Below are 10610 nucleotides of genomic sequence, written 5' to 3'. Positions count from 1 at the left end.
CCTGAGCCTGCTGATACCCCCCCCTTGGTGCATGGGTGCTGCTGTTTTGGCTGCATTAGCAAAGACACCCCTCTCTCGGACATAATAAATAGAAGTAATTGGTCTAACACAGGGGTCTGCAACCTTTAAGACAAAAAGAGCCACTTGGACCCGTTTCCGAAGAAAAAAAACCTGGGAGCCACAATCAGGCGGGAAGGTGACGTCGGGACGGTGCGTGACTAACGCACGCACCGCCCCCATGCGACGTCACAGCCAGTACAGCGTCCGCCACAGTAGGGAGTGTCGGGGCGCACAATGCGCCTCCTCCCCTCACTAGTATCCGCCCCGGAGCCGCGGCAAAGGTGTAAAAGAGCCACATGCGGCTCCGGAGCCGCGGGTTGCTGACCCCTGGTCTAACAAAATCTTATTAGTCCCCATCTGCACTATCCAATTAAAGCAGTATCACGCCACTTTAAACCATCATGGTTTCTCCCAAATAATTCTGGGAAGTGTAGTTTGTTAAGAGTGATGAGTTTGTTTTTTCCCCCGCCTGCAGTTTTTGTAAAGGCTTGTATTCAGAATAACAGATCATTATTGTTAAAAAACGCAAACTGCTGCTTAGTTCATCCAGGAGGAACTTTCTTTTATTGTCAATTAATAGATTTATTAAGCACTGCAGCCCTATTTTGGGCAGTGTATGAAGCTTACTGTCCTATGCACATTTGCCTAGGAGTAAATGCCATTGATCAAAGTGGAGTAAACTTATTGTGGGGTTGGATTTGTTATATCATTTTAAAGGAGGGACTCCCTAAACATTTACAGGCATTGAAAAATAAAATACTCCTTTTTTTGCCACACTGCTAGGAGCAGACACACTTTGGCTCTCTTTTAATAAGATCAGAAATGAATAACTGTCTTGAGCTTCAACCCTAAACGCAGTTACTAGATCAGGGTTTCCCTTGGGGTCAGTGGAACTGTGCAGGGGGTGAATAAAGACCTAGGAAGAGGGAAAGGGCCTAGGGTGGAAAAGAAGAGCACGGGGCGTTTTTAAGAATGATGGTCAGAGTTGGATTCAGCCATGTTGTCGATCTTCTGTACAAACAAGCAGGCGGAAGCGAACATTCTTAAAACGCGGTGACCCAAGACTCGAACTCACAACCCTAAGGCCCAACAGTCACATGCTTGTTAAAGCTTTATCAGCCCAGTCCATCTCAGAGAGGAGATTAAAAAGCAGGGCGACCTCATTATTTTCACTAGTTTTACTTTTCTTTTTTACTTTATGATTCCTGGCAATGGTGGTTGATGATTAATGAACGCTGATTGCGTACGGATCTTTCTTGACCTCCATTTACATTCCTAATTGGGCTGGGGGCGCAGACAACTTGATAAGCTCACCCGGAGAGAAAGAGAGGGCGTTGCAACGACTGCAGCGCCATCCTGCGCATAAGGCATAATAATGTTCATAATAATAATGTTTGCAGGGAAGCAAGACCCACCGTGCCCAAGGGGCAGTGGCGGTACCTGAAAGTGGAGACCTGTACTTCGGGGGGTTGGACTAGATGACCCTGGGGGGTACCCTTCCAACTCGACAGTTAACTATGACTTCTCCCTTAATCCACCCACCCCAGCGTGGTTTACCCCTTAGCAAACATGTTAACGGCAGGGGCCCGGATTGCGCGTTACGCGCGACCCGGAGCGCCCCGGGGTGGGGCTGGAAGCGCCGGGCGGGGGTGCCGTCTCGGTGGATCGTCTCCCTCGCCCTCTTCGCCGGCTCCTCCTCCTCTGGTCCGGGTCCCAGGCGAGGGCGGGGGCGCACATGGAGGCGGGTCCCTGAGCCAACTGCGCCCTGGCGGAGGCGGCGGAGGCGGCAGCAGGCGAGCGCAGCAGCCGGCTGGCGGCATGCGGCGGGCGGGACAAAGGAGGACGGCCGAGCCCAGTTCCTGCGGGAGATCGGAGACCCGGAGCGACCGAGGAGGCATCGCCAGCCTCGCCTCTGCTCACCGAGGCGCAGATCTGCGATCCGGTTTGGCCGAGCGTCCCTCTCCTCGATCGCTCTCGCCGGATCGTGCCCGGCTCCTGAGCTGCTCAAGGTGAGAAGGTGAGGGAGAGGCTCTGGGTTAAACCTCTGGTATCTGACGGCTGGATCTCCCATAAACCTGATCCGGCGGCTGGGTGGGTGATCTTGTAGAAACGCGCGCGCGCACCTTTCCCTCTGCGCCCCTGAACCTTTTTTTACCCCTTCCCAAGGGCCGGGCTCCACTCTACAACGCGTGAAGAATATATATATGTATATATGGAGAGAGCGCGCGTGCAAGTGTGTGAGAGTGTCATTGAACATATGCAGAGTGCCTTTTGCAACCCCGGTGAGAATCGGCGACTCCTTATGGGGTTTTTAAGGGAGCGGCTCCCAGCAGGGCCCCCAACACTTTTCATGTGGAAGAGCTGGACTTATGAGGGCATTCAAGTTTGAGTCGGATTGTGGGTCCACTGTTGCCTTCTCTGTCTGGCGGTGACTCTCCAAGGCATGGAGTGGTGGGCATCTTTTTGCCACACTCGCTGCCAGAGATGTTAAAACGGGAGACTGCCGGAGATTTGAGCCTGACGCCACATATAAATCATGTGCTCTGCCTCCGAGGTATGTACATGTATTTAGGAGGCGAAAGGCTACACGAATTCCTGTGCATGTTTACAGGCGGCTGAACTCCGTGGCATTTATTTTTGAACAAGCGTGCTCCGGATTGTGCAAAGCGGGACTAATTGTGCATAGCAGCGCATTGTTAGAACGGTGCCCCACAAACAGTTTGTACCCTCTGGTTTTATTTGGATCTTCTTAATGCCCGCGCATCCCCAGATACAGAGGTTAGAAAAAATTGCAGCTGGAGCTCCGACGATCACCTGGTTTTGGATAACCACAATGTAGCTCAGGGACATGGAGAGTCACACTGACCAGGAAGTAAGCCCCATTGGACTCTGTGGAATTTTCTTTTGAGTACATGTGCATAGAATTCTACTGTCAACGAATTAAAGGCCATATAAATAGTCAGGTAGCGATTTATTTAACCATTTGATGTTCCTAACATGTATGGAACCAGCAATAGAATGTGGCTGTGTATACCGTATTTTTCGCTCTATAAGATGCACCAGACCACAAGACGCACCTAGTTTTTGGAGGAGGAAAACAAGAAAAAAAATATTCTGAATCTCAGAAGCCAGAACAGCAAGAGGGATCGCTGTGCTGTGAAAGCAGCGATCCCTCTTGCTCTTCTGGCTTCTGGGATAGCTGTGCAGCCTGCATTCGCTCCATAAGACACACACACACATTTCCCCTTACTTTTTAGGAGGGGAAAAGTGAGTCTTATAGAGCAAAAAATACGGTACCCACATTTCAGCAAGGTTTCAGTTCAGGGTTCCAGCCTGCTTGCCCTCCTCCAGGACACTCCATTCCACCTACACCCAGTTTTCCTTTTCCAACTCGGCATTCTCTACCAACTGAGCAAGCTTGGTCCTCATTGATGTTCAAGTCCTCAGGATGTTCCCCTGAACATGCTCGTACTTCCTTTGTGTTCCTCGGCGGCCCTGTTTTGGTACAGTCCTGTCGGCACGCACCACCTGGGCTTCTTATTGGAGGGAGTGATTTATTGCTGCCATTCCAGAAACACCTTCTTGCCCATTTCCTGCTGTTACAGAGAGTGGCCACCAAGAGCACCTCATTTGATCACCTTGCGGTTCAGGTTTGCTACCTGGAGGATACCCTTCCAAAGACATTGTCCATCGGGCGACCTCTTGACCAAAGACCAACACAATCCTCCTCTTGCACATCCGCAGCCGGATGTCGCAAATGACAGTGCTCAGTTTATCTGGCTGCGATCTGTGCTCAGGCTATTGCAACCTCCATTTTACGCACAATCTTAGTGCCTTGGCGTGAGTTTCCATTGTGACTTCACTGTAGGGCCCCAGATGGAGCGACTGATTCCAGGTTTGGGGGGTGGGGAGTAGACGAGGGTGAGGCTTCTACAGCTTGGGGCTGAGAGATCAGCCTGGCTTCTAATCTGATGAAGGTGCAGGAAACCCTGGAGCAAAAGGAGTGAGTCAGTTTCTCCAGTCACAGGCAAAGGGAAAAGCCCCCAGCTCTGCAGGGTTCCGGGTGACGACTGATTCCTGAGCAGAGGGCAAAATCAGGAGGCTTTCTGGACAAAGGGCACTTCCACACACTCCACCTGGCTGTTGAACAGTTATCTTGATTTGTTCGCAGGGTGGTTAGACGATGTGTCAAACAAGTGTTATTTCACACGTTTGCATTTTGCTTTCCTTGTTGCAAAAGGTCCGATATTTTCAGCAAACGGGTTTGTCGTTCAAGGCACACCCACCCAGTTCAACTCTGATTGCGCAATCCCGAATTTGCTAGTACAGTGGTACCTCGGGTTACATACGCTGCAGTTTACATACGCTTCAGGTTACAGACTACCCAGGCTAACCCAGAAATAGTACCTTGGGTTAAGAACTTTGCTTCAGGATCAGAACAGAAATTGTGCTCTGGTGGTGCGGCAGCAGCAGGAGGCCCCATTAGCTAAAGTGGTGCTTCAGGTTAAGAACAGTTCCAGGTTAAGAATGGACCTCCGGAACGAATTAAGAACTTAACCCAAGGTACCACTGTATGGGATTGAAAATTGCGACAATCCAGAAGGGCTCGCAGAGAACGGGGGGGGGGGGGGGCGGACAGCGACGACAACTGCCTTACGCCGAGTCACACCATTGGTCCATTTACCTCAGTAATGGCTGCACTGATTGGCAGCAGCTCTGCAGAGAGTCTTTCCCCAGTCCTACCTGGGAGGTTCTATTGAGCCTTCTGGGGCCTTCTGAAGTAAAGCAGATGTTCTACCACTCAACTACAGACCTTCTCCTTGTCACCCACAAGGTTTGCTGGGTTAGAAATGGGAAAGGTGTGCCCTGTGTACGAGACAAGGAAGCTTTATACTGTACTGGTGAGATGAAATATGGAGGATCTGTCAGCAATTGCCTTTCCATACAGAGACAGCTGGGAGAGGAAAGCCTTGACACATGTGTGCCTGTGTGTGCCTAAGACAGGTGGCTTTGTTGCCAGGTGCCTTTGCACTCATGCACTTAGCGGGCAAATGATGGGGAACTTCCAGCTCCCTGAGCCTCATGTTTCAAAGGGAACCCACTGGGGGACAAGCTTCATCCGCACCCTGGCAAGTTCATGGAATTTGGGGTCCTGCTCTTGGAGGAAGTCACGCCTAGTGGTTAGAGCAGTGTTGTGCCAAATCTCCGGTGCCTAAGGGACCCTTTGTTTTCATCTGAAGCAGAATGGGAAGTGTGTTCTGGGTGAGCGGATTTAAATTGCTGCGGGGACAAAAAAGGCCATTTTAAATAGATGCCTTGTGAAGGAACTGGCAAAGGTATGGCAGTAGCAGGTGTAGCTTCAAACAGGTGGCTTTAAAAGGGGATCAGACATTCATGAAGAAGGAGTGGGAGTTACCAACTATTTTTTAGCTGTGGAGTCCTCCAGGTGCTGGAGGACTGAATGCGGCCCTCCAGGGCTTTTTATCTGGCCCTTGGAATGCTCTGCAGATAGGGGACCAAGAGGGGGGTTTGTGCTGCAGAGTACCGTAACTAGCCTTTTGTTCAAACCAGCCTGATGCTCCGCCCACTTGCCTCTGGCCCCACCCACCAGGTTCCCTTGGGTTGAATGCCGCTTACTGGAGAGTAGCAACCAAAGAGTACAGTTGTGCTGACGTCCTGCATGTTCGCCTTTCAGAGCACATCTGGTTGGCCACTATGTGAAGCCGGATTCTGGGCTAGATCGATGTTTGGGGTTCTCCTTAATGGGATGATTTAAATCCCTTCCCCCCTTTCTCTTTTTAAATGCACATACTCTCCTGAACATGCGTGCATCCAAGCTGGTGGTTTATATAACCACAGAATTATTTCAGCTTGCAGCCAAGCAGAGCATTTATAGAGCCTAGGACCATAGTCCAAAAACCTTTGGTCGTGCACGACCCCTGCGGCGGTGAATTATATCTGCGTAGAGATAATGCGCAGGTTTCTGATAAGCTTTTGCTGCGCAGCTGCAAAGATGTGCAAAGTGAGATAAACACGTTGCTTGGAAGCTGAGAGTGCAATCCTGGAGTTGCATCGTGGAGAAGAAGGAAGTCTGGTTGGACTCAGTGTGGTGAATCTGATGGGCAGGAGGCCTTGTTTCTCCTAGCTTGTGTCCTCCAGATGTTGTTGGACTACAACTCCCATCATCGTGCTTGTTGGCCACGCTGGCTAGGGATGATGGGGGTTGGAGCCCAATAACATCTTGAAGGCTGCAGGTTTGGAGGTCCACAGGTCCGCAGCTCAGTGGTAGAGCATTTGACTTGCAGGTTCAATTCCTGGCATCTCTAGGTAAGGACTCTGGGAGGAGCACCTGTTGAAACCCTGGAGAGCCTCTGCCAATCCGTGTAGACAATACTGAGCTGGGTGGGCCAATGGCCTGATTCGGTATTAGCAGTTTCTAATGTACCTTATATCTCATATTTTTAAATAAAGGGCCACTCTGTTCTGGTTGGCAGTCTGAATCGGGGTGGGGACTTATCTGAATCAGATAAAGGCTGGAGATGCAATGAGGTAGAGCAGGTATGTCCAAAGTCTGTTTTGGGGGCCTAATCCGGCCCGCCGGTCAGTTTTATTTGGCTCCTGTGGCAGTTTATCTCCTGGGGTAAAATCCTAAAAAAAGCTTAACAGCTTCAATCTTAAAAAAGAAGCTCAACAACTTCAATCCTAAAAAAACAACTTTGGTCGGCCGTCACGCATGTTCACTTCATCAAATCTGGCCCTCTTTGAAAAGGTTTGGGCACCCCTGAGGTAGAGGGTATGTTCTTTCACACATGGAGGACCTATAAAAGGGTAAAAGAGTATTGGGAAATAATTTATAGTGAATTGAAAAAAATGTTTAAAAGTACTTTTCCAAAAAACACACACCCAGAGGCCTTTTTGTTGGGGATAATTCAGATGGAAATTCCCAGGTGTCAAAAAAGGTTATTTATGTAGGCCACTACTGTGGCCTGTGGTTTGTTAGCCCCAAAATGGAAAATGAGTGAGGTCCCAACTAAAGAAGAATGGCAACTTCAGCTGATGAAATATGCGCAGCTTGTGGACCTAACATACAGAATAAGAGAACAAGAAGAACATACATTTAAAAAAGACTGGAAAATGTTTATTGATTATATGGGGAGGGGGGAATTGTGTACACTTGAAACGTGGGCAGCATTAAGATAAATTCGACAGTGCAAATAAGTTTTGATGGATGTAATAATGGAATACTAAATGGTTTAGTTAATACAAAATATGCAGGGATTTATGTTATGCAAAATGAACCATGGAAAGAGAACCAAGGGAAGTTTTTGAAATTTTGTTGTTGTTGTTGTCGTTTAGTCGTGTCCGACTCTTCGTGACCCCATGGACCAGAGCACGCCAGGCACTCCTGTCTTCCACTTTGATATTTTAAGGTTATTTAAATATGCGTCAAGTGCAGACCTTCATCCCTTTTCTGTCTGGCCCCTGGGACTCTTCCCAAGCCATGGCCTTTGCTGCCTGTGCGCCATGCCCTCCTGCAACGCTGCTGCCCGACTGGATGGATGATGGTGATTTGAGTGTCTTTGAAAACCAAAGATTGATATGTGGCTTGGATGTAGCCCACTGTACAAAGGCCATTTGTGGCTTTTACTATTGTTCCCTCTGGCCCCTGAAGGGCTGCCTACAAGGACATGGGTCCCTGGACCTGAAAATAGTTGCCCACTGCTGGTCTAAATGCTTTATAAGCAGGTTGGGGGGGGGGACCTTTGGCTCTCCAGCTACAGCTGAACTATGACTCCCATCAGCCACAGCAAGCCTGACCAACGGTCAGGCATGATGGGAGTTGTAGTTCCGCAACATCTGGAGGACCAAAGGTTCCCCACACCTGGTTTATAGTTTGCCTGACAATTCTAACAAGCTGGGATGGCTCCGTCGGTAGAGCATGAGGCTCTTGATCTCAGGATCGTGAGTTCAAGCCCCACATTGTGCAAAAAGACTCCTGCGCTGTAGGGGGTGGACCGGATGACCCTCAGGGTCCCTTCCAGTTCTGCAAATCTGCGGAATCTATGTTTCTAACCTGTTGCAACATACGTAGTGCTTGATCTCAAAAGGGCTTTTTTTTGGCACGATACCATCAGTCAGATCTTGGGCTGCGGTTCTGTAGTTAATTGCCTTTTATTGATATGTTTACCCAGGAGCAGGTCCCATTGAAACATTACTGCCGTGTAGATGCGTAGAGAATTAGACTGTTGCCTTTGGGGCACTTTTCGTTTCATTCCAGTGTCGTTAGTTGCCTCAAAGAACTCTTGCGAAAATGGATATTGAAATGATACAATAAATATATATCCTTACAGCATGTATGTAAAAAATTGTAAAACATCGCACTTTGAAAATATATACAGTACATCTGTCTCTCTCTATCTGCATTTTAAACAGCTGCATATAAACATCTGAATATATTTTATTCAGGTTTATTCAGGTTTGTGTGCAGCCACAGCAGGTACTGTTAATACTCCAATGGTTTGACTTTACCCCCAAGGTGTATTCCTCCATTGTCTCTCTCATTGACGGATGCCAACAGGGGTGTACATCCCCACAGGGACGTGGGTGGCGCTGTGATCTAAACCGCAGAGCCTCTTGGGCTTGCCGATCAGAAGGTCGGCGGTTTGAATCCCCGCGATGGAGTTAGCTTCTGTTGCTCTGTCCCAGCTCCTGCCAACCTAGCAGTTCGAAAGCACACCAGTGCAAGTAGGTAAATAGATACCATTGCGGCGGGAAGGTAAACGGCGTTTCTGTGCACTCTGGTTTCCGTCACGGTATCCCGTTGCACCAGAAGCAGTTTAGTCTTGCTGCCCACATGACTCAGAAAACTGTCTGTGGACAAACACTGGCTCCCTCGGCCTGAAAGCCAGATGAGTGCCGCAACCCCATAGTCGCCTTTGACTCAACTTCACCGCCCATAGGTCCTTTACATTTACTTTTACATCCCCACATATACGTGAACAATCTCCCTTTAAAACAGAAACACTCCATCATCTTTGTCTTTAAAAGAAGTTGCTGGCTCCCCTACCCCAAAAAGCCTTGTTTTCATCGTGAAAGTCGCTGTTCTCCAACTGAGGAAGTATAATGGGAGACTCCCATGTGAAATAAAGGTAAAGCGACCCCTGACCATTAGGTCCAGTCGTGACTGACTCTGGGGTTGTGGCGCTCATCTCGCTTTATTGGCCGAGGGAGCTGGCGTACAGCTTCCGGCTCATGTGGCCAGCATGACTAAGCCGCTTCTGGTGAACCAGAGCAGCGCACGGAAACGCCGTTTACCTTCTCGCCGGAGCGGTACCTATTTATCTACTTGCACTTTGACGTGCTTTCGAACTGCTAGGTTGGCAGGAGCAGGGACCGAGCAATGGGAGCTCACCCTGTTGTGGGGATTCGAACCGGCGACCTTCTGGTCAGCAAGTCCTAGGCTTTGTGGTTTAACCCATAGCGCCACCCACGTCCCTTTCCCATGTGAAATGAAACATAGCAAAGACGGGGCTTATTCAATATGGCAATGAGTAGCGGTGGCCGCTGTGCTCGTTTGGTATCCCTTTCCGCTTTAATTGAAGCGTCAGATGATAGTAATTGTGTTACCTGCTCCCTGGACCCTTGTTGTTTACATCCCGACTCAGCGCACACTCAGCGCACACTTGGGCATGTGGACATGCGTTTGCCAACTCATTTGACGGAATGGGCTCCCGTCCATGTGGATTTACGCCACAGTAAATCTGCTAGCCTTTAGGTGTCGCAAATCCCTTTAAATGCTTGCCAAGTCAGGGCCGTGCTTTGCGGAGTGGCCCGTGGAAAGCCTTGCCACGTTTTGTTCTTGCTGCAACAGACCGAATGGGCTCACCCTTTGGGGGAAACTGCCAAAATTTTATATAGCTTGTTGGCCAGATGAAGTGGCATGGATGGATGGAGAGAGAAGGATTTAGAGAGAGAGGATGCTATAGAATCCTGCAAACTCTTTTACCATGGGTCAGCGGTCCTGGGTACAAAAAAGGGTTCACTATACGATATGATACGATATGATACATCTTTATTGCCATTGTCCCATACAGAACAACGAAATTGAAAAAATCTACACCAGACATTCAAAAACAAACAAGCCTGCTATCCCAGCCTGGTTACCCACTAAAAAGTCTGATACCCCATAATTAAATACAATATACTCCCACAGAGACTACCTTACACTGCGTTTAAAACCAAAATCGCATTTGGATAAAAACTGTTTCTCAGGCAGCTAGTCCTAGTCTTTATAACCATGTACCTTCTTCCAGAAGGCAGAAGCTGGAAGAGATCATTTCCAGGGTGCGTACTATCCGTGCAGTCTTATAAATTCTCCAGGCGCCAGCCAAGTTTTGGGACTGGCACAGGTCCAATTGTGATTTCTGGGTGCCAGCTTCGCGACTGACATCTGACTGGCCCCTCCTGCTTTCTTAAGCAGGTAGGCAGAAGAGCTCATTTATTGCATTTACAGTGGTACCTCGGGTTACATACGCTTCAGGTTGCATACA

General features: G+C 49.0%; 1 protein-coding gene across 2 annotated transcripts in view; it reads left to right on the top strand.

Annotated features, from left to right (window-relative positions):
• The first annotated feature begins 1852 nt into the window (after positions 1-1852).
• LOC308469134 (rho guanine nucleotide exchange factor 15-like) overlaps positions 1853-10610 on the top strand; it is a 56971-nt gene continuing 48213 nt past the window's right edge. Inside the window, exon 1 of one of the 2 annotated variants that reach the window (XM_081024469.1) lies at positions 1853-2069. The gene's annotated coding sequence lies outside the window, so the exon portion shown is untranslated. Of the gene's footprint in view, positions 2078-10610 lie in introns of both variants that reach the window. The other variant, XM_081024471.1, reaches the window with a different exon arrangement.

This window comes from Podarcis pityusensis (assembly GCF_964106645.2).
Source record: "Podarcis pityusensis genome assembly, contig: HAP1_SCAFFOLD_152, whole genome shotgun sequence".
NCBI classification, from domain to species: Eukaryota; Metazoa; Chordata; class Lepidosauria; order Squamata; family Lacertidae; genus Podarcis; species Podarcis pityusensis.
The sequence above is the reverse complement of the archived record's forward strand: the minus strand, read 5'-3'. Positions and strand labels throughout refer to the sequence as shown.